Source organism: Zophobas morio, unplaced genomic scaffold (assembly GCF_036711695.1).
Source record: "Zophobas morio isolate AGI-343-1 ecotype UQ-CSIRO unplaced genomic scaffold, CSIRO_AGI_Zmor_V1 ptg000017l, whole genome shotgun sequence".
Lineage (NCBI taxonomy): Eukaryota > Metazoa > Arthropoda > Insecta > Coleoptera > Tenebrionidae > Zophobas > Zophobas morio.
The window spans coordinates 4127126-4152856 of record NW_026972122.1 but is presented as its reverse complement, the minus strand read 5'-3'; the positions used below and the strand labels follow the sequence as shown (position 1 = coordinate 4152856).

Below are 25731 nucleotides of genomic sequence, written 5' to 3'. Positions count from 1 at the left end.
TGGTAATTGTGGGTTCGTGTTTTATGAGAAGCTGGAGATGGGAAAAAATCGGAGCGCGTCGGGACAATAAGGTGGAGGCAGTTCTTACTTGAGGTGAAGACTTGTTTTGGACGGAAGGTAAAATCAACAATATATTAACACGCGATTAATATACTGGGCACGACCACCAATCAACAATAACGTGTGGGTCCAGACTATGGAAACGGTGAAAAAGCTTGAAACATTAAAAGTGCGCTTGATTTGAATTACTTGCTTAAATCAAACTCAGAATAATTCACTGTTAAATGAACTGATAAACAGTAAAACGTTATTTATAATCGCCGATAAAATATCATTAATATGGTAAAAAGCAAGTTGTTTTAATTTCCACTACTGAAGAGAAAATGAAGGAAGTTGTAAATTAAATATAAAGAGAAGGAAATCAGGAGAATTTATGTTTAGATTTATAAAAAGGGTGTTAACCGGTTTTAGATAATTCAGTGAAGAGTATTTTAATAGATACGTTCGAAATGAAGCCATAACTGTTATAATGCTAATGTTTTTACTTCCGGAACGTAACCTCATCGAGTCGCTACGTTTCTGTTTTCTTGACGTTCCATGATTCTTAGAATACGAAAACATAGGTCTCTCGTTTCGTGTCAGTTTTTGTTAGACAGATAATCTTCTAAACTACCGACGGATTGTTGTCAAATCGTCTATGTGTATTAGGAATATCGTGTACATGACAAAACGCTAACCGAAATTTGTCTGATCAGCACCACCAACGAGTTTTTATCCAGATATCGAGGTTTCAACAAATCAAAATTTTACTTTGAGTAAAAAGTTATAAAATTTTCAATAAAAAAATTAATTTTAATTCTTTTAAACTAAAAATTGTAACATGGGAGAAATAGCTACATGAAAGTATTTTTACGACGAAAATCAACAACGTTTCTAAATTCGTATGAATATGTACAATAGAAAGGGATTTTGTTGTGCTCATTAATTATTCCGGGTAAATAAACTGGAGGTTCAACTCCAAGAGTTTAACAGATCTTCCCCCATTCCTGCTCCAAAAATCTAACAATGACTTTAATTTTTGAAACAAGTTTCTCCAGTAACTAAAATTAACAAAAACTAAGCAATTAATTGAAATGTTTACATAAGTATATAAAAAAGAAAATTATTTACAAAATAATATGATACGTGTATTTAGTCTGTTTATAAATTTGGAACGAAGATCCTTATATATATATACTTACTTCTGCATTACCTTTTATTTTACAGAATTAGTTCCGGAATTTATTTTCCGGATTTGGTAGCTTCAGAAACTCTGCAACCTTATACATTTTTCAAATTTGTTTTATAAAAATAAATAGTTATACAAAGTGGTCTCAAAAGAAGTCCTCCTTACGGCAAATTCCCTCTTGATAACAAATGTACGCTCTTTTTAGCCTTCGCTATCCAAATAAGACAGAAAAATACATTTTTTACAAAAAATTCAATTTTGTCGAGTCCATCTGAAAGTAGACCATTTTTCGTGCTTCAAATGTGCACTATCTTTGTTATTTTAATCGGTGATCAAGATATTGTTGAATAAATGTGTAATTTTTACCGCCATAAATGATTTCAAGTTTAATTTTGGTTTCCCAAAAAAGTACTACCCCAACTGAAGAGAAGAAACAAAGGAAACTTAAAACATGTTTATAATAGTAAATTTTGTAATCTCACAGGGGCTGTATAAAACAAAAGAAACACGTGGTATAATTCACCCCGCCCACCCACCCTGGGTCCATTTCAGTGACTCATTTTGTAGAGGTAGATCTCAGTTAAAGAGAGATAAAATCGTTAAAATCGGGGCTGGTGTCTGCTGAGATAAGATTGATTTTGGCAAATGAGATATCCTCTAAGAAAAAAGGGTGGGTGGGCGGGGCTAAAACCTGCTAAGATATAACTGAACAATATTAAGAGTAATCACTGGAATGACGAGGGGGTAGGTGGGCGGGGCTAATGCTACCTTATAAAAGATTCTGTAGGAAAAAGTTAAATTGAGCCCCGCCCACCCACCCGTTGTCTAATTTTTTCTAAGATAGGATTGAACAATACTAAGAGTAGTCACTAGAATGAAGAGGGGGTGGGTGGGAGGGCCCAATGCTTGCCTATGAAAGACTCTCTAGGAAAAATTATACTTAGCCCCGCCCACCCACCCGAAATAAATATTATAACAAATAGTACAACAAAAAGTTACGATTGGCGCTTTTTTACAGCCTGTTTTCGATCAGCTAATTACAGCTCTGCAGAAGAACATAACAAGCCCCGCCCACCCACCCGACTCCATTTCGGTTATTAATTTTATATAAAAAAAGTACTATCCCAACTGAAGAGAAGAAACAAAGGAAACTTAAAACATGTTTATAATAGTAAATTTTGTAATCTCACAGGGACTGTATAAAATAAAAGAAACACGTGGTATAATTCACCCCGCCCACCCAGCCTGGCTCCATTTCAGTGATTCCATTTTGTCTAGTCCGAATGAAAGGTAGATCTCAGTTGAAAAGAGATAAAATCGTTAAAATCGGGGCTGGTGGGCGGGTCTAATATTTATTAAGATAAGATCGACCTTGGCAAATGACATATCCTCTAAGAAAAAAGGGTGGGTGGGTGGAGCTAAAGCTTGCTAAGATATAACTGAACAATATTAAGAGTAATCACTGGAATGACGAGGGAGTGGGTGGGCGGGGCTATTGCTAGTTTATAAAAGATTCTGTAGGAAAAAGTTAAGCCACTTTGAACGGTTTCAAAAAAATTTTTTTGAAAATTTTTGGAACACATTTTTTGCATTTCTCAATTATTTGACGATGTATCGTACAAAATATTTTGAATTCATAATCTGCGAGTAACTGGCTATAAGCTAACAATTTTTTCGTATAAAAAAATAAGTTGAATTTTTTGGAAAATATTTCCTTATTGTTCTTGCTTGTAAATATATTGCAAAAACGATTCTAGAATCGTTATCAGCGATTAATACTCTACAAACTGATCACTTTACAGTTTCCAATTGTTTTTTTCTTGAATTTTTGTGCTTCAAATTTGAAATATGCTAAAAATTCCCCATTGGTTAGCTCTTCTTTTCTCTTAAATAGGGTAATTTTGAACGATTTCAAAAAAATTTTTTTGGAAAATGTTACACATTTTTTTTCATTTCTCAGTTATTTGAGGATGTATCGTAAAACATTACTGAAGGTTTTAATCTGTGAATAAGTGGTTATGAGATAAAAATTTTTCCGTTTGGACAGAGTTTGTTGATAATTAAAAATTGAAGTTTAACTCCTAAAGGATAACAGCCTAATTTTGAGAAATAGATCATCTATAGCTGGGGCTTAATTTTTCGCTTTATTTTTTACTTAATATACAATTAAACATATCAAATAAATGGATTTTGCAATTAAACTCCTCCCTCTGACTCACAACGAATAAAAAACAATCATCACAATTGAGATAGGGTGGGTGGGTGGGGTTTATATTTTGCATTTTTTCTTTTTCGTAATATATGCAGTTTTCTCTTCACAACAAGACACATAAATTCATCACAATTAAAATCGCGGCGTGTATAAGTGGGGCTTATCTCTGGCTTTCTTTTTTAGTTAATAACAGTGTTTTCTTTAGAACAAGTTTCACGTGATAATTTTTTAGAAAAATAAGGATCTTGCAATTAAACTCAGCCTCCCGCCTCAAGACGAATAAGAAAAATCACCACAATTGAGACAGGGCGGGTGGGCGGGGCTTGTATGTTTTTTTTTCTTAATATACAGTCTCCTTTTCACAACAAGAAACCTGAAACATGTTTAAAATGGTAAATTTTTGTAGACAAATATGGACTTTGCAATTTAGCTCCGCCCCTCGATCTGACAACGAATGAAAAACTCTTCACGATTCAGATAGCGGCGGGTGGGTGGGGTTTAATCATGCGCTTCTTTTTTTAATATACATAGTTTTCTTTCAACAACACGATACTTAAAATATGCTCCATATGGTAATTTCTTGTTGAGAATTGAGAAATAAAGAATTTGCAATTAAGCTTTACCCCCCGGTTCGCTACTATTAAAAAAACTCATTACAGTTGAAATGAGGGCGGGTGGCGGGGCATATATTGAGCCTTTGTTTTTTCTTAACATACGTATACTCGTCTTTTCACAACAAGAAACTTAAAACATGTATAAAATTGTAAATTTTTGTACAAGAAAGTGAATTTTTTAATTAAGCTCTGTCCTTCGAACTGATAACAAATGAAAAATTCGTCATAATTGAGAAAGGGGTGGGTGGGCGGGGCTTAATCATTTGAATAATATTTTGAATTTTTTTCAATAACACGACACTTAAAACATAATAATTCACCATTTGATATTTTAAGTATTTTATTGTTGAAAGTCAATAAATTACTCCCACCCACTCGCCCCGTTTGAATTATAATGAACTTTTTTATTCGTCGTGAGACGGGAGGCGGGGCTTAATTGCAAAGTCATATTTCTCTACAAAAATTGCCACGTGAAACATGTTTTAAGTATCGCATTGATGAAAGAAAGTTATTGAAAGAAAAAGAAACCGAAAGTTATGCCCCACCCACCCACCCCGATCACAATGTGATGAATTTTTTATTTGTTGTGAGATTGTGGGGCGGAGCTTAACCGCAAAGTCCATATTTCTGCACAAGAAATTACTGAGTGAAAATTCTTTGAAGTATTAACGTACTGGTTTAAGAAAAAATGGGACAAACTTTTTTCCTTGAAGAACACGTTACTTCAGAACAAGTTTCACATGGTAATTGCTTGTAGAAAAATAAACATTTTAGAATTAAGCTCAACCTCCTGGCTCAAGACGAATAAAAAAATAATTACAATTGAAGTAGGGCGGGTGGGCGGGGCTTATATATATATATTTTTTTCTTAATATACAGTCTTCTTTTCAGAACAAGAAACCTGAAACATGTTTAACATGGTAAATTTTTGTAGACAAATATGGATTTTGCAATTAAGCTCCGCCCCTCGATCTGACAACGAATGAAAAATTCTTCACGATTCAGATAGCGGCGTGTGGATGGGGTTTAATCATGCGCTTCTTTTTTTAATATACATAGTTTTCTTTCAACAACACGATACTTAAAACATGTTCCATCTATTAATTTCTTGTTGAGAAATAAAGAGTTTGCAATTAAGCTCCGCCCAACGGCTCGCGACTAAAAAAAAATTCATCACAATTGAAATGAGGGCGGGTGTTGGGGCCTATATTGAGCCTTTGTTTTTCTTAATATACGTATGGTCATCTTTTCGCAACAAGAAACTTAACATCTTTAAAATTGTAAATTTTTGTAGAAAATGTGGATTAATCTTTGCCTTTTTTTTTTTCGTAATACATATTTAGTTTTTTTTTTTTCAACAACACGACACTTACTTAAAACATAATACATAATTTACAATTTGATTTTAAGTATTTTATTGTTAAAAGTCAATGGATTAGCTCCACTTACTCGCTTCGTTTGAATTAAGATTAACTTTTTCATTCGTCGTGAGACGGGAGGCGGGGCTTAATTGCAAAATTAATTTTTCTCTACAAAAAATTGCTACGTGAAACATGTTTTAAGTATCCTGTTGATGAAAGAAAGTTATTGAAAGAAAAAGAAACCGAAAATTATGCCCCACCAACCCGCCCCGATCTCAGTGTGCTGAATTTTTTATTTGTTGGGACACCAGGGGGCGGAGCTTAACCGCAAAGTCCATATTTCTTAATCATTGGCTTTTTAATCTTAATATGTGGAGTTTTTTTACAACAACACGTCACTTAAAATATAGTAGTTCACCCTTTGATATTTTAAGTATTTTATTGTTGAAAGTCAATGGATTAGCCCCAGTCACTCGCCCCGTTTGAATTAAGATTAACTTTTTTATTCGTCGTGAGCCGGGAGGCGGGGCTTAATTGCAAAATTAATAAAGAAAGTTATTGAAAGAAAAAGAAACCCCACCCACCCTCCCAGATCTCAATGTGATGAATTTTTTATTTGTTGTGACACCGGGAGCGGGAGTCTATATTTCTGCACAAGAAATTACTGAGTGAAACTTGTTTGAAGTATTATCGTATTGTTTTAAGAAGAAATAGGAAATAAAGAACTTTTTTCTTTAAAGAATACATTCTTTAGAACAAGTTTCGCATGGTAATTTCTTGTAGAAAAGTAAGGATTTCGCAATTAAAGTCAGCCTCCTGGCTCAAGACGAATAAAAAAATAATCACAATAGAAAAAGGGCGGGTGGGTGGGGCTTATATTTTGACCATTATAAATAATCTGTTACTATTTTTCCTAAATTTGAAACCAATTTTCCTTATCCGGTTGGTTAACGATCTAGGACCAACATTAAAATCATGAATCTTTTCGATTACTCGATCGTGCAGCAACTTAATAGTAATGCATTTCTTAGGAACAACCATTTTACAGATAATCTCCCGGATTGACATTAAATCTACAGGATTCACTTTTGTCTTTATGTGACTAATTCTAGAAGACATGTTTTTCTTGTATTCAAAGTCACTTAAACCTGGATTTTTTTGTAGCCTGTAGACAGATCTTTCCGAAATTTTCAACATTTCTGCGTCCAATTCTGTCTTCCTTTTTTTTAAATTCCAAAACATCTTAGTTAGTCTAACAGTTTTAAAATGATCTGTTTTGCTTGGTCGTTAAATCGCTTCGTTTTTGACTGGAACAAATGACAAATTTCAAAATTTGACATAAGACTCTACGACCTACTCAAAATTTGGTGCTTTTTTGTCTCACAAAAAGTGTATAAGATAGAAAGAGAAACAAATTTGACTTGGGGTAATTCCACGATTTTAGAGAAAATAATATCCATGGTAATTTTACTTAACAAAAGTTACTATGCCTTAGTTATTTTGTGTTTTTAATAATGAAGAAAAACGGTTTGTAATCAAATATCTTCGAACCTTTAAGTAGTTGCTACAAATTTTAATTCATTTTTTTATCAAGACCACTTTGCCCCAGTTATTTTCCCGTCCTGAATAATTGTCGTATGATTCACCAAACAAAGTATCATCATCAACCGCAGCAGCAACAATAACCATAAATAAAATATAGTAGTAACAATTTTAGTTTCTCGGTCCCACTCATGTCTGGCGCGTTATTCCGTTTCTGTGGTACAGTTGGTCACACTGATACGTATCAAATCTCGGAATGGAAAGGGAAAGCAGAACGGATAGCGTCCGCGAATCTCATGAATATGTATCGGGCGATACATGTGGCCGCGTGTGGGTGACTCAGCCCCATCTGGAGCCCCCGGAATCCTACCCGGACTATCGATATGATGGATTCGAGGGTGAAACCCTGACGGACTACACGACCAAATTCCACCTCGGCTTGACAATCGTAAAGCGCGTACACACCGGCACGATTACACCAGTTCCGATATTCCTGATTTATTCAGACCACTTAAAGCTCGGAGCTTCCAGATTAAACTACATAATTCAGTTGAAGCTAGGTTTGCTTTAAAAATCATAAGCGCATGCATATATAACAAAAATCGGCCAGCATTTATTCGTTAAACGTAAATACTTAAATAATTAATTAATTAGAACCACTAGGTTCAATTCAGTTAACGCAATACATTCGATAATGATTTCCTTAAATATAACTTGCATGTCTGGTATTGATACAAAAAGCAGTCTAAACGAAAGTATGACAACTGGCATTTCTTCCCTTTTTAGAACTGTTCCGTGTGGATGCGGGTTTGGCGAAAAAATGTTTGTCTATCCGCGAGTGCATTTATAATAATTAATTCGCGCAATTAATTATAACATTCCCGGATTTTCTCTTCTTTGCAAGATTCTCACGTCAGTCATTAGTAAGTATTCCCATACCATAATAGTTTCTTCCTTTTAAACGTGTTAATTTTTCTCTTGTTGGAGCAAACTAGTTCGGTGAAAATAATGCTTTTTATTTCCACATACTTGTTGCATACTAGGGTTACGTTAGTGCTTTTATTGAATAAGTAACTGTATTTATAACATTTTTTAAAACCAAGAAATATGTGAACTTCAAATTCGATATTCTGAAAATATTTCAGTCTTGAAAGTGTCACTACCACATTAAAAACAATTTCACCTAAAGGGTCTCAATTTATTATACTAATTTAAATTCTGGAGTTTCACAAGGTTTTCACTTCGGGCTTATTCTTTTTTGTCTTTACATCAATGATTTTCACCTTTCAGAGAGCACATAGAAATACAACGAAAAAATTCTCTAACATTCACAGTCTGTAATTTTATTACGGAAGGAGTTAAAGACTGAAAGACTGTATTTATTATATTACTAAACTATAATTAATAAAACATAATTACCGAAATGCATACCATACGCTCCATCTGTAGGAAACGTTGTTTATAATAACTAATTACTTTGTAGGTTTATAGCCTTTCACAAAAATCCCGTAAGTCCTGAGGCCAACGTTGAGTGTCTGCGTTAAATACACAGTAAAACATGGTTAAGTTTGCTTATCGGTGTTCTGAATCAAAGCCCGTTTTATCTCTAAACAAAAATTACCACCACCCGATCCAGCACAGTCCCCTCTCAAAGGTCGCTCTAAACCCCGAACTGTAGCAACAAAACTAATGAACCTTGATCGACTAGTTGCCTAAAACAAGTTAACAAACCCCATCCGCCCAGAGACCCCATATATTTTAAGGGCAACCGTAGAATAAGGGCATCGAAAGTAAGCGGGCACAGTAGGTTCATTAGAGCATCTCCGATGTAAATTAGGCCTTCAATTCGTATTAATTAAGTGCGGTGGGCACCCCCGCATGCGCCCCTTAGACTCCGGTCCCATTCCGGCCCTTGCCAATAAAGCAGTCGAACGGACCGGGTTGTTGAGTAAATAGAGTTAGTCGCATGTCATTCGACAACCCCCGACCCGTCTTCTTCCGCAACTCCCGGAGCTTTCAGCTTTCTGCAACTCGGTGCGTTAAAGGGGTGATTTCGCCCGGATCTACCGCCCCGATCAACCAATCCGGGCGAAAGCGGCTTGTTTCTTCCCTCGGTGCAAAGTCGTCTTTTTCTCGGGCCGGTGCAGGATCGACGATCGGATCTATCGATTCCGGCTGATTTTTGGCTGGAAGGGTTGCGTCATCGATTCGTTGGGGGTTGCCGGGGCGGCGGAGGTTTTATCGCAGCGGTAGGGCTGTCGCGAGCTTACGGAGTCTATCTATCAGGATGTCCTCGCGTCGTTCCCTGGCTTCAGCTCGTTATTTATGTATTTTAACGCCGACGTTCGGCCATTATTGACGCCTTAATGGCCGGATTTGTCCTTGCATGCGCAACGTCACTGTTTGCAAACACTGATAAATAGAGCGAAAGTTTTTTCGGAGCTTTATGATGTTTGATCTGGACGGCTTGATCGCGGCTTTATAGGACCGGGAGGGAGCTGGGCTTAATTAAAAGAGAGTTAGAGGGAAATGGAATAGGTCAACAGAAAATGCCAACAAATGAGGCGATATTCGGCTGATTGGAGATATTCGTGTGGAATTTTCTACATTAGTGCCACATCCAAGTTTATTACTGCTATATTTTTGAACAAAAAGAAATTCAAAGTGTCTTTTATTTGATACAACCCCTGTAAATTTTTTATTTTCAAAGATAAACCTATAGTTCTTTGAAAAAATTGTATCATTTTAAAATACCTCTCTGATGTAAGCACACGCGCTTATTATCATTTCCGGTGTGTTTGTGTTTGATATGTCAGTTCGCTAGTTGTAACAAAAAAATGTTGGTATTTTTGGAGCTTTATCATTGTTGTAATTGCCCAAAACAATTATATTGTAGAAGTTGTGGACAATTTCAATAACGAGGAATATTTTCATATGATCATGATCTTTGGGCAACAAAAGCTTGAACCACAGTTACGAGAAGTTCAACGAATTATACCCGAACAACAAAAAATTATATCGGAAATATTTGAAACAAATTATTGGTAATTTAGAAAAAGGAAGTCAGTTTAAAGTTAAAAAGGAAAGATTCGCAACTATTACCGAAGATGAAGACACAGTGCTCAATATTTTGTTAACTGTTCTTGAAATTTTGGTTTTTCCCGGTATAGTATTAGTCATATTTTGAAGAAAATGATTAGTGCCGGTTTAAATATGAAAAGCGGCAACATCTTGAAGGAAGTAATTTTGCCAGGGAAAACTAAAGAACTTGGTAATTTAATGTATGGGTTGGCATGGTAAATAATACCATAATTGGACCATACTTCTTTGATATCAACCTGAATGGTGAGCAATATTTACTTATTTCGTGGTAAATGGAAGAAGATTATTTAGATAACTTACCTTTGAATTACGTCCAGGATGGGGCACCACCGCACAACAGAAGAAACGTGGATATTTTTTAACATAAATATTTCAAGATCGTTGAATGAGGAATAGGGGCCCACTAAGATGGCCTCCAAGGTCGCCTGATTTGAACTCCATTAATTATTTCCTATTTGTTGCGAACAACCGTAAATTCTGCAGCATTAATTAATTTACATTAAATCTCTTTGATTTTTACCTTTCGCTAACAGATGGTGATAATAACATTACATTAAAATATCAAACAAGTTATCAACGTTTTGTGATAGAATTGTCAACAGTTTTTTTGCACTAAGACTGCCGTCCTTGCTTAAAGTTCTACATAAATACTGAATTGGAACTTTTACATCATAATCTGACTTGACCTGACTTATTTTTTGGAAATGTAGAAGAAAAATGCCTTATCAAACTTGGGTCTTCTGTGCAGTAGAGCGAGGAATTTTTACCCACTCACACCCATCTATCTACTTTTTCATTCTTCCGTTCTCCTCGTTTTCACTTTCCGAGTGTAAGTCAGGCAAGTATTGTAATCCGGTAAACAGCTACTTTTATGATTTATAGAAGAATAGGTCTCCACTTTCTGTAGTCAGTGGTACATGTCGATTTATATCAAAAAGATCATCCCCGAAACTACTGAACCAATTTTATTCAAATTTCATATGAACGTTACAAATATAGTATAGATGGTAAAACGCTAACCAAAACTTGTCTGATTTGTTTAAAGAGTTCGTAAGGCAGTAAAAAAAAATTCATTAATCAAGTGAATTTTATTAAAAAAAAAAAACATATTTCTGTACTTTTAGTCTATGAATCCGTCTTGAGTTTTTACACTACACATTCAGATTTTCTCAAAAAATGTGTTAATAACATACCAGTCGTGAGTTCGATTATTATTTATCTATATGTTTTTCCCTTACAGGATTCATCATAAAACATAGTATTATTTTTCGAACTGGATTTGTGGTACTGTACTTTAGAAGCGAGGGAAGTTCTGTCTGCAAAACCTGACATCTTCTTCTCTATGTGTGAGCCAATCACTTCTGCTTTGCAACATATTTTGAGGAGTCATCGCAATCTAGATATCTTTATCTAAATCCTTCACGTCTTTTTTCCTCCTCTTCTTTCATTTTGATGATCTGCTGTATCGTTTTGAGTATGATATCCCATTCGGTTTTCTACCGTTAATTGGTTTGAATTTCCGGAAAAGTGTAGAGCTTTTCTCCAATTTACGAGGACCATACCCAATAAACCCTTCTTTCTTCCTTGTTCTACCCGCAATATAGATCTAATCTTCTCGGTTAACCTCACAAGGATTTATAGCCGGTAGGACTCCAGCACTACCCAGAGCATAAGATCCAAGCTCCGGCTGCCCATGATGGGTTCCCCCTTTACATAACAAGGAAAGATGTTATTTTATTCATGTTTGGCCTTTTCAATCTTCTCCGTCCACAATCTATGTTACCTATGACCGTCTCTATAGCTCTCCAATTTTTGTCTTCTTCTAGCATGGCCTTAATCATATTTTCTGGAGTTAGCCTCGCTTGTACTACTTCTACAACGAAAGATGATATGCTCTCGGTCTTTTCTGACTGAAGACAAGTTATATCGTTTGTTTTGCCAATCTTTTTCATGTATACCCTGATTTCCCATAGGCTGGGTCAGATATGACGCTTGCCCAAGGTTATAGTAATACCATTTCCTTATGTCAGCAAGTCATGGATTTCCCTATTGTTTCCCGTTCCTCAGTCAACAAGTCCTGCCGTATCACCCTGTCTGTCTGTCTGTCTGTCTGTTTCCATTTCTATTAGACACGTAATCTCTGAAACTTCTGGACCGATTGTTGTCAAATTTTGTATGTTAGAAATATCATGTAGATGATACCCAAAATTTGGCTAATCATCCCCACCAACAATTGATGATTTGAATGTTATACAAAAATATACTCCTATACTTGTAGTTCGCGAATCCGCTTTCGTTTTTTTTGCTTAACGTTCAAATTTTCGCAAAAACAATTGCACGGTATAATAACGTTATATTACCACCACGAGATATATAAGCTCGTGGCTCAATGACTTGGCCCATTCCTTTTTTTTTCTTGCGCTGGTAATGCGCTGTGACAAGTTTCCTTTTGTGCTGTGTCATTTACACCACTGGTTTTTACTGTATAAAGTTTATCAGAACACAAAAAATTTGTATAATTTTTCAAAGAAGCGGGATTTGTTGGACTGGACTTCTGTCGAAGTAATCCTCGACCATTTTTTTTTTCATACGTATTATGTGGCGCCATATGGGTGAACCATATATAATGGGTCTACCACCAAGTACAGTATCTTTCTTTCGCTTTCTTGGGCTACCCCGATCCTTGGCAAGATTCTTGCTAGGGAAGCTGCTGCCCCCTTTATTAGATTCCTTTACAAAGTGTGCCCCAAAGCTCAGACTCTTAGCCAATACTATTTCTCGATATATATTTGATTTCTTCCTTGTGTGTTTTATCCTTTCCTTTCAGCTGTAACTTAAACTTTCTATGTCTTTCGCTGTCAATCAATAATATTGCTTCCGATTTATGTGTAGCAAATCTCTAAGTCTGTTGTTCTCATTAACTCCTCCTCCAACTCTGCAGAGATAAATCATCAGCGTATGAAATTAATTCTGTATCCTTTCCCATTTGGGAATTCACTAGTACGTCATAAACAATGTTCCAAAGAAGTAAACCCAAAAATTTTCCTTGCGGGACTCCAGTTGTCACCACCTTTGTTTTAGTTTCGTCGATTGTCAAGTATCGCTCCAATAAATAATTTTCTACAAGATGTTGTATATGTAGGGAAATGTTTCTTTCCTCGATCTGACCTAGTGACACCAGGCTCGAGTTTCTTCTTTATTTTCTGCTCAGCTCTCTTTTTTATTTCAGCCAATCTTACACATACAAACATAGTGTTCTCAGCATCATCATCTTAGACACAGTATACACATCGTGGGCTGTCTACTTTGCCTATCCTATACACATACTTTTGAAAGCACTAGTGACTGCTGAGGACTTGTGCCAGGTGGTAATTCATCTCTCGGTGCGTCCTATAATACCACGCTCTAATGTCGGGGATGACTCTCTTTATCCATTTGTCTTCACTTTCTCGCCACCTATCCTGCCATTTTTGTACTATGTTTTCCCGAAGCCCTTTCTTTTCAGCTACCGTTTTGGCTATAGCCTGATTCCTTTCTTCAGCTAACAGCTCAAAAGGTATTACTCTAGCTAAAACCGTAACAGTTTCTGTAGACATTGTTCTATATCCTCTTGTGATCTTTAGAACTACCTTTCTTTACGTCCTAGCTGCTTTTTGTCTGTATTTTTGAAATTGTAGTACAGCATCATATGATGTTAGTAATCTCCTTCTTGCTTCTTTGGCCCCCCAAGTCTGCCTATCGCCGTTGCAGCCCTATCCGCTTTATCAGCTACCGTAACCAGATGTTTGGTAAAGCTTAAGTCTTTGTCAAAAATTACCCCCAGATATTTTACAAGTTTTACAGGCGTTATAGTTACATTTTCAAGATAAAACTCAATATTATTGTATCTCTTCCTGTCGCTTAACATAACCGCCTCCGTTTTCTCTGGTGCCAGTCTTAGTCCAGCCCTCTTCATCCAATTTTCCAAAACTCTATTTACTGTTCTTACGAGCTCTTCTTCCGTTTTTTCCTTTGCTATTATGGCCAAGTCGTCTGTAAAGGCGACTGATTCAACTCTCTTTGGTAGCGGCATCTGTAATGCCTCATCATAAGCGACGTTCCGTAGCAGAGGTTCCAGGACATTGCCCTGTGGGACCGCACATGTGATTTTCATTCTAGTTTCATCTATTTCAAGGTTTCAGGCGTCTTTATCCTCAACAACTACATTTATATTCAATTTAGTTTCAAGTTCTGTGGGGAATAATTCCTTTGCTATATCTATCTTGCTTTCTGTTGAAATAGGCTCACTTCTAAGCTTTTTCATACAAATTTGATACCCCTCTCTCCAAAAGGCCGTATCAACTTCCTCACATATCTTGGCCCAATGCAGCTATTTTGATTTCATTATTGCATTTTGTAGCTGCTTTTTAGGCCCGACCTGACCTGACGTAACCTGACCTGACCTAACCTGACCTAACCTGATCTGAATATCCGTAAGTCAAGTCTTAATTTTTGAAAAATTATAATACTGCTTACCGTACAAGCAAATTTTAATGAAGAATTTTTTTTTTCTCTTCATAGTCATTCAAACAAATGGCGACTGTTTTAGCAAAGTATTTGTTGTAATAATTATATTTTAAACCGGCATGTCGTTTTTGACTTAGAGCAACGTTTGCTGATCAGACAAATCAAATAAATTAAAGAGTGTCAAGCTGAGAAGAGTTGTATAAATTGTACCAACATGAAATCGTCTGACAATCATAATCAAATAAATGTTGATCATGCTGCTTGGGACTGAGATAGCTGCCATTCATATAGTGTTGCTATTAACAAAATAAAACGTGCAACATATCAATCGAGAATTCTGTTGTTGTTGTCTCTCCTTCTATAGTTAAAACTGTTGAGGATGCATTTATCACACTTTATTATCAAAATACTCGTGGTATTAACTCTAAATTTAATGAACTTTATCAATCTTTATTGTGTTGCGATTTTGATTTTATCTGCCTTACAGAAACTTGGCTTTCTAGTTCTGTGCTTAACTCTGAATTTTGCCCTAACAATTATATAGTCCCCAGATCAGACAGAAATTTTGATAAAACTAATGTAACTAAAGGAGGAGTTCTTCTTGCATCTAAGTTGCAATTTTCAACTATCCAACTTGACCTGGCGTCTAAAGGGTTTGACATGCTTATTTTCGCAGACATTCTTGGGGCTAAATGTAGTGTTGGCCATGTCAGTTTCTATATCTTCATTGTTTATATTCCACCTAAATCTACGGTTGATGAATACATACTATTGTTCAATTTACTAGGTAATCTGGAAGAACTATTCAACCAACGTGTAATAATTATTGATGTTTTCAATCTTCCTGATTATGACAAAGATTCTTTGTGTGATAAATCTGGCAATAGTAAATTATCCTCGTTGATGTCTTTTTTGAACTTTTTTGAACTTAATCGATATAATAATATCGCTAATAAGTCTGGGAGATATCTTGATCTGGTTCTGTCTAACTTTCATTGTTTTATTAGCTCTTGTGAAGATCCTCTTCTGGAAAAGGATTCTCATCACTCAACGTTGTTAGCTTCTTTTAAAAATCGAGAATCTAAAGCTAAAACCATTAACGGTCATCCCTCCTTGCAGCGTTGGAATTTTCGTAGAGCGGATGGTACTGGGTTGTATGAGCATCTATTATGTATTGACTGATCCTTTCTTAAAAGCATCACTGATGTTAACTTTGCATGTTCCTGTTTTTATGAGTGAATTAAACAACATTCTCGTTCCTCTCGTTTAAGCTCGTATCCACCTTGGTTCTCCTATGACATTAGAAAGAAACTTAAATTGAAGTCCAAATTATGGCGTTTGTCTAGAACCAACAGATCTGAATATAACATTCGCAATTTTAAGACTATTCGCTCTTCATTAAAGAATGACATCAAGTTGGCACATCGCAGATATGTATTTTGAGAATCTTGAAACTGATATTAAAGAAAATCCTAATAAATTTTGGAGTCACATTAGCAACTTAGAGAAACAATCTGGAATACCTTTGCAGATGAATTACTTAAATCGATTAATTGACAATCCAAAAGATATCCTTAATGCTTTTGTTAATCACTTTAGTTCAGGGTTTACTAGCGCTGCCAATGTCAATTCGAATAAGTTTGTTGATGGGTCCGTCAATACTACTATTCATCTAGCCTTTGTAAACGAGTCAGATACTTATGCGGCGTTGAAAAAATTAAGCCTAACTTAACTTCTGGTTATGATAATATTCCTGGTTTTTTACTTAATGATTGTGCGGCCGTTTTTGCTTATCCGTTAACTATTATCTTTAACTTAGTAATTAAAACTTTATCATTTCCTGATATGTGGTAATATTCTATTATTACTCCTGTTTTTAAAAAGGGTAAACGCGATGATATTGTTAACTATCGTCCCATCTTACTCATATCTAATTTTTCACAAGTTTTTGAAATTTTTCTTCATAAGTTCTTATTCTTTCATGTACGTAACTGCTTGAGTAATTCACAACATGGGTTTATCAAAGGTACTTTGTTTCACCCAATATGTATCTGAGTCGTTTGAATTTAAACAGCAAGTGGATGTGGTGTATACTGACTTTTCAAAGGCGTTTGACAGAATTGATCATTCTATCTTATTAATTAAGCAACTTTGGATTTTCTGATAGCTTAGTGAAGCTGATTAAATCGTATTTAACGGGAAGAATGCAATGTGTTAAGTACCTTGGTCATGTTTCTGATAATGTTCCTGTCTTATCTGGCGTTCCACAAGGTTCTGTTTTAGGACCATTGTTTTTTGCCATCTTCATTAATGATGTAGTAAAAAAATCGGTTCTGAAGTATTATTGCTTGCTGATGATCTAAAAATGTTTAGGGGCGTATCTTCCAACTATGACTTCTATTTACTTCAAAAGGATATCAATGAATTCTATAACTGGAGTGCTTGTAATAACCTTCCCATTAATTTGGATGAATGCCATGTAATGACCTTTTCAAACAAAAACTTTGTTATAACCAAGAACTATACCATCAGCAGTACAGTCTTAAAACGCGTTCATTACTTCAAAGATTTGGGCATTATGTTTGATCCCAAACTTACATTTTCGTTGCACTATGATGAGGTTGTTAATGAATCTCTCAAGAACTTAGGATTCATCATTAGATCTTGCAAAGATTTTAAAGACATAAGTACATTTATATCTCTATTTTTTGCTTTTGTAAGATCAAAGCTAGAGTACGGTAGTGTTGTATGGGCTCCGTCGGCGAATGTTCACATTGATATCTTTGAAAAAATTCAGAGGCGTTTTTTGAAATTCCTGGTTTTCAGACTGGATGGAGTTTACCCTCCTAGGGGTTACCCCCAAAACTTACTGCTTGAGAGGTTTGGGCTTCAGGATTTGCAGTCTAGGCGCATCAAAGCCTCGCTAAATTTTTTGAAAAAACTTATTAATTCAAATATTGATTGCCCTCCTTTACTAGGTCAGATTAATTTCCACTCACCGCTTTTAACATTACGTCATCCAAACTTGTTTTACCTACCCACTCCTCGTCTTAATGTACTGAAATACTCTCCCATTAGCGAGATGTGCAACAACTACCACCAGTTTTGTGATACCTTTGAACTGTTTTAATATTCACCTGCTAGCTGACTAATATACCTTTAGGGTACCACAGTATGATAGCATTAATAATTGGACTGCAATTGGGTCATGTACCTGTTGTTCAATTTCAAATAATAATAATAAAAAAAAAATACAACAAACACAAATACTCCTTTCAATATAAATAAATATTTATAATATCAAAACTTCTGAACTCTGCTGAATCAAATAAAAAACTTCTACGTCACTCAAAATTTTTATTACTCTCGTTGGTTATTACAAAAATTTCATAATATAGTAAACTATCGTTTCCACCTTACTCGTGACTTTATAAACCATTTTGAAGATCTAAAATTGTTGCATACAATATTTTCACACCTGCCTCTTTCTTTCTGCTCTTCACGTAACGTTAAAGCCTGTCGATTACCACCCCGAATTCGTCGTTAGTTCTCCGGTTATGATTCGTTAATCTTTTCCGTGCGCCAATTTAGATGCAAACTAACCAGAGTTAATCCCGTCAGGAGTACGAGTGTGTGTATATTCAAAGAGTAATTCATCTAAACGCGCCGCCATCGCCACCTCCGTATCCCAGTGCTGTATCTAAATATGTTATAACTTAAACATCACAAACTAAGTGGGCCTCGGATCGGGGGCGGCGTCCCTGCGGGGGCTTCGGCGGTGATCCCCGTGGGTCTGCGAGGTGAAGTCCCGTCAAAAGGCTTCTCATTCCGGTCCGACGCCTTGTGCCCCTCCCGTCCTTTGAAGTGCTCGGCCCCCAGGCACGGTTTGAATTTCTCGGTGTTGCTTCAAAGCGTTATGTTGACTGAAAGATGACACCTCTTTAATTCCCAATGAAAATTACTTTTAAATTTTGATAGATGACGAGATAACGAGAGATTTCTGACGAGGGAGGGGACGTCAATGGCGAGGGAATATTAAACGATATAATTATGGGGCGACAGTGGGCATTTTATCAACATCAAACAATAATAACGTTCTTACGGGCTTTGCAAATTTACAGTTTGCGTGACTATACAGAGTGACGAACGATAAAGTTACACGCCCTATACAACACAAAGTCATCGGATATTTTTTTAAAAAAAGTTGTGTCGGCACAAATAATAATAATAAAAATGAACTTAAAAATTTTTGGAGTGATTTTCGGGAACAGTGTACCTGTGTTCTTGAACTGGTTTCAGTTATTTTTTGATGTTCAACTAAATTTAATATATTTAGGTACGTTTGACTTATAAAATCCTTTACTGTAAAGAAGCTAAGCCCCGAAGCTGCACAATCCCATTTACTAAATAAACGCTTATATCAAGATGACCTAAATGTAAAGATATCTGTCTAGATTAAATTTACATGCTGCTGTGTATGTGGGTAACGTTAAACATTAATTCTCTACACAGACTACACTATATTTTAGCGACCGGTTCGCTGCCAATAGTACTGAAGTTTCATAGCTCTTATAATTTGAAAAAGTAGGTCGCCCGTTTCCGTCTGTGTCTTTTTCGTGACTTTATTAGACAATGAATGTTATAATTTATAAATTAGGAATACTATGTAATTGGTAAAATTCTAACAAAAACAATAAGTCCCCTTACCTTTTGACTTTTTCCAAAGCACCGTAAAAAATTACCCAAAGAATTTTTTTTGTTGATTTTGACCTCCAGAAATATTTAACCATTTCATCTCTTCGAAAATTCGTTAAATTTGTCCAGAATGCTCAAAACGAAATATGACAAACTTGAAAATATTTTAAAAATTTTAATTTGAATTTATTTTTCCTGATAAACGTACTATTTTTGCAGAAACATATTTTTTAATCATCTTTAGCTACATACTTTTTCCGGAGATGCACAAAATAGCAAAAATGTTACAATTGCTACGAAATTTTCAATATTTTTCCAATTAAATTCGTCAAAATCTATGACCTGTGGATTTTTAGACAACTTCGCCAAAATCTCTTTTGATCTTTTGATATTTTCCAGAACATGGTCGAAAATTACCAAAATAATAATTTCTTTTGCTAATTTTGACCTCCAGAAAGTTTTTCCGAACCTAATCTGCGAAAATTTCTTTAATTTGTCCAGAATAGTCAAAATGAAATATAACAAATTTGGAAATATGTTAAAAATTTGAATTTGAACTTGAATATTTCGAAAAAAAGGTGTCGTATGGACTTTGAATTTATTTTTCTTGATGAAGGTATCATTTCGAAGGAAACATGACTTTTTTTTTAATTTTTTGCTAAACAGTTTTTTCGAAGATGCACCAAATAACAAAATTGCTACGATTGCTCCAAAATTTTCAATATTTTCCTGTAATCTTTTTTTTTTTTTTGCATCAGCACGCTATATTTTTTTATTCGGTTTGCCAAAATCCAATACTCAGAATCTTTTGTGGATTTTTTGACAACTTCGCCAAAATCTCTTTTGCCTTTTTGACATTTTAGAAAACATTGTCGAAAATTACCAAAATAATAATTTCTTTTGCTAATTTTGACCTCCAAACTTTTTCTGAATACTAGTCTGCGAATTTTTTTTTAATTTGACCAGAATAGTCAAAACGAAATATAACAAATTTGGAAATATTTTAAAAATTTTAATTTGAACTTGAATATTTCGAAAGAAAGCCGTCAGATTGACTTTGAATTTATTTTTCTTGATGAAGGTATCATTTCGAAGGAAACATGATTTTTTTTTTAATTTTTTACTATACAGTTTTTTCGAAGATGCACCAAATAGCAAAAATGCTACGATTGCTCCAAAATTTTCAATATTTCCCTGTAATCTTGGCCCAAAAATGTCAGCACGCTATTTTTTCGATTCAGTTTGTCAAAATCCAATACTCAGATTCTTTTGTGGATTTTTAGACAACTTCGCCAAAATCTCATTTGACCTTTTGACATTTTAGAAAACATCGTCGAAAATTACCAAAATAATAATTTCTTTTGCTAATTTTGACCTCCAGAACCTTTTTCTGAATTCTAGTCTGCGAAAATTTCTTTAATTTGTCCAGAATAGTCAAAGCGAAATATAACAAATTTGGAAATATTTAAAAAAATTTAATTTGAACTTGAATATTTCGAAAAAAAGGCGTCGTATGGACTTTGAATATATTTTTCTTGATGAAGGTATCATTTCGAAGAAAACATGATTTTCTTTTAATTTTTGGCATACAGTTTTTTCGGAGATACACCAAATAACAAAAATACTACGATTGCTCCAAAATTTTCAATATTTCCCTGTAATCTTGGCCCAAAAACGTCAGCACGCTATTTTTTTGATTCAGTTTGTCAAAATCCAATACTCAGATTCTTTTGTGGATTTTTAGACAACTTCGCCAAAATCTCATTTGACCTTTTGACATTTTAGAAAACATCGTCGAAAATTACCAAAATAATAATTTCTTTTGCTAATTTTGACCTCCAGAAACTTTTTCTGAATTCTAGTCTGCGAAAATTTCTTTAATTTGTCCAGAATAGTCAAAATGAAATATAACAAATTTGGAAATATTTTAAAAATTTGAATTCGAACTTGAATATTTCGAAAAAAGAGGTTATATGGACTTTGGATTTAGTTTTCTTGATGAAGGTATCATTTCGAAAGAAACGTGATTTTTTTTTAATTTTTTGCTATACAGTTTTTTCGAAGATGCACCAAATAACAAAAATGCTACAATTGCTCCAAAATTTTCAGTATTTCCCTGTAACCTTGGCCCAAAACATCAGCACTCTATTTTTTCGATTTAGTTTGTCAAAATCCAATATTCAGAATCTTTTGTGGATTTTTTGACAACTTCGCCAAAAATCTCTTTTGCCTTTTTGACATTTTAGAAATCATCGTCGAAAATTACCAAAATAATAATTTCTTTTGCTAATTTTGACTTCCAGAATCTTTTTCTGAATTCTAGTTTGCGAAAATTTCTTCAATTTGTCCAGAATAGTCAAAATGAAATATAACAAATTTGGATATTATTTAAAAACATTGAATTTGAACCCGAATATTTCGGAAAAATGGCGTCGTATGGACTTTAGATTTATTTTTCTTGATGAAGGTATAATTTCGAAAGAAACATGATTTTTTTAATAATTTTTTGCTACACAATTTTTCCGGAGATGTACCAAACAACAAAAATGCTACGATTGCTCCAAAATGTTCAATATTTTACCTGTAATCTTGATCCAAAAAGATCAACACGCTATTTTTTCGGTTCAGCTCCTCAAAATCCATTACTCAGAATCTTTTATGGATTTTTTGAGAACTTCGCCAAAATCTCTTTTAAGTATTGTCCTTTGACATTTTCCAAAATATAGTCAAAAATTACCAAAATAATAATTTCTTTTGCTAATTTTGATCCCCAGAGTGTTTTTCTGAATTCGTGTCTCCCAAAAATTTCTTTAATTTGTCCAGAATAGTCAAAATAAAATATAACAAATCTGGAGATATTTTAAAAATTTGAGCTTGAACTTAAATATTTCCAAAACAGACTACCGCACGGACACTGAATTTATTTTCCCTGATAAACTGATCTACAGAAACATAATTTTTTCATAATTTTTTTATAATTTTTTCATAATTTTTTCATAATTGTTTCGTAATTTTTTCATAATTTTTTCATAATTTTTTCATCATTTTCTCATAATTTTTTCATATTTTTTTCATTATTTTCGGCCACACAATTTTTCCGGAGATGCACCAAATGACAAAAATGCTACGATTGCCCCGGAATTTCGATATTTGTCTTCCTAGAATGTTGGTCCAAAAACTTCAGCATGCTATTTTTTCCGTTCAGCTCTCCAAAATTCCTCACTAAGAATTTTTGGTGAACTTTTAGACAAATTCGCCGAAATCTCTTTTGACCTTTTGACATTTTCCAAAGCAGCGCGAAAATTGCCAAAATAATTTCTTTTGTGGTTTTCGACCTCCAGAAATTATTTTGTTGCCTTATTTTTTCAAAAATTCTTGAGATTTTTCCAAAGTAGTCAAAATTAAATGTCAAATTTGAAAATATTTAAAAAAATTGAATTTGAACCTGCATACTTCGAAAACCGGTCAGTGACTTCTTCACTGATAAATCATTCCTGTCGAAACATAATTTTTTTTTTCATAATTTTTGGCTATACCTACAGTTATTCCGAAATCCCACAAAATAAATCCTTAACAATAATGATATGATGGCTCCTGAATTTTGAATATACGTCTGAATTCGTGTTCCGAGACCATCCACACACATTTTTTTCGAAATCTGGGAATTTTTTAGACAACTTGACCAAAAACTGTTTTGATCTTTCAGCCTTTTCCCAAGCAACATCGAAAATTATCAAAATAATTTCTGTAGTGGATTTCAAGTTCCAAAAACTTTTTACAACTTCATTTCTTCAAATATTCCTACAATTTTTCCAGAATAGTCAAAATGAAATATAACAAATTTGAAAATAAGTGTTTTAAAAATTTAACTTTGAGCTTGAATATTTCGAAAATCGGTCACCGCATTGACTTTGGATTATTTTCCCTGATATACGTATCATTCCTGTCAAAACATGATATTTTCAGAATTTTTAGCAACACATTTTTTCCAAAATTGCACTAAATAAATCCTTAATCGAAAATTCGTGTTCCGAGGTACATCAAGATTTTTCTGTTCTCCTTGACAAAATCTATTTTACTCGTTTTTTTGAGTTTTTTAGGCAACTTCAGCAAAAACTGTTTTCAACTTTTGATTTTTTCCAACCATCATCGAAAATCATCAAAATAATTTCTTTTGCTGATTTCGACTTCCATTTTTCTCAAAAATTCTTACCAGTTTTCCAAAATACCCTAAATCAAGTGAGACAATTTTTGAGATATTTCAAAAATTTAACTTTGCACGAAATATTTCGAAAAATGAAAAAATTAACTAATCAATTTATTTTATTAATTACTTAAATGAAACAAGGTTTCTCCAATTTTCCGAAATTCTGGAAATTTTCGTACCATTTCGTACCATTTTGAGAAACTGTCCGATTTTTCATTTACACTTTATCTGACAAGTGATCTGCACTACTCTGATCGAGTCCGCTTGGGACTAAAATATACCGATCAATATGATCAGACTGTTCGGGAAATTTACGAACAATATTTATTCTTATTATTGCTTCTGTAGTGGCACTAGTAAATCACCTTAGACATTTTTTCTGTAAAATATACCACATGTAACAATAAATTATGTACAAGTGAGCGATAAAAACACCATTTCGATAAAAAATTCCTTGACAAAAAATTCTACAACATACTTAAACATACCATAAATAAATTAACGCTTTAATAGAAACGCAAACCAAAACCCAACATCAGGTTTATTTTCTAAATATAGAGAGAACCTAACATCATACATCTACAACTCAAAAAACTATTTGTACGTAATTACGTATTCCGCACCCAACTCAAAGCACTATCATCCTCCAACCCAAAATTCTTGTCCTTTTTTCCCTAAACGCCCACATTCCAGCTACTCCGACCCCAAATCGCATTTTCCCAGCACACCAAGCCTACTCCATTCAGAATCCAGATAATACAACTCGCTCCACATTTCCTCTCCCTGCTCCAAAAATATGAAACATTAAATCCACCTCCGAAACACCACAACATCTTGGTATCCTCAACATTTCAACAAACTTTCCTTCCTCTCCAATATTTCACCCCGAGAAGTCCAATTTTTCATTCCCGATTCTCTACTCCCAGATTAAACTGGCTCGTATCCAAAATCTTTCAAGGTACCTCATTTCCTCGATTTTTGTATGTGCGTTTGTGTAGTGTGTCCGTGGCGCGGAGGTCCACGGACTATAACATATCGATTACTTTCCCTGAGTGGAGCAGCCGCCACCCCCGCGCCTGGCATGGCGTCGCATGCAAATCAGCATGGCGGCGGCGGCGGCGGCGACGCGACGGGTTACTACGCGGCCTGCATCACAAAGCCCCAGCGCGGGATGGGGCGCAGGTTGGCAGGATGTCTAGTAGTGAATGGGTCATGAACGGGCTGCTGGGCCGGAGGTGGCGTGGTACCGATGCGTTGTGCGTTCGAGCTGGCTTTACTATGAATAAAACACTGGATCTAGGTTCTGTTATGGATGCACTTGTTGAGAAAGCAGGAGCGATTATTTCAAATATCGTTGTACTAGAACGAAGCATAAAAATTACTGTTTTACGACAGAATGTTTTTAGTTGAAAAAAAATAAAAGTAACTTTTAAATTTTACTGATACAAGGTTCATTTAATATTTCATCAAAATCACGTTTTCGCGACAAGCGTTACTTGTTGTATGAGTGAATTAATGACCAAAATTAATGCACGAACTCGGGGTTTCACCCAAAGAAAAAAGCTTCAGTTTTGTAAAATCGATGACCCAAAGTCCGGAATTATATGCATGGATTTTGATCAAAATATGCGCATATATTGTATGCATCAAATGTGTATAAAATATGCGCAAAATGTGTAAAATATCCTATTTTTGTATAAAATAATCCGCATGATTAAATAATATGTTATTAATTATTCATACATTAGTACATTCTATACATACATATAGCAGATAATGAAAAAGTTTTCGTATTAGAGTGATCCATCGATATAGAGGTGATCAAAAAATTTCGCACTAACTCAAATAAGAAGTTCACAAGTCTAAGCTTTCAATTTTACTATGAAAAGAAAAAACGATTGATAAAAGACATGATACTTCCAAAATTATTTTCAGTAATGTGAATTAAATGTGGTAAAATATCCAAAAGAAAAATTAAATTTTGAAGGCCTTACGTCTTCTGTTTATATTTGAGTCGAATAAACAATCCTTAACAACATGTCACAGACCAGTGTGCCATTTTTTGATCATTCTGTTATTTTTGAATATTAATGTACTTGATCGTTACATTTCCAAAATATGATACTATGGAGCAAAGGAAACCAAAAAAATTGACGTTTGTGTAGGTCTCAAAATGGTGGAATCCTAGGGTCAGGTCTTCATTTCCACTCAAAATTTCCCACTAGACTCGACTCAAAAAGATGGTTAAAAGCGTCTTCAAGGTA

General features: G+C 34.6%; 1 long non-coding RNA gene across 1 annotated transcript in view; it reads left to right on the top strand.

Moving 5' to 3' along the window:
* LOC135130211 (uncharacterized) overlaps positions 1 to 25731 on the top strand; it is a 198672-nt gene that overhangs the window by 69082 nt on the left and 103859 nt on the right. The gene's annotated exons all lie outside the window — the stretch shown is intronic.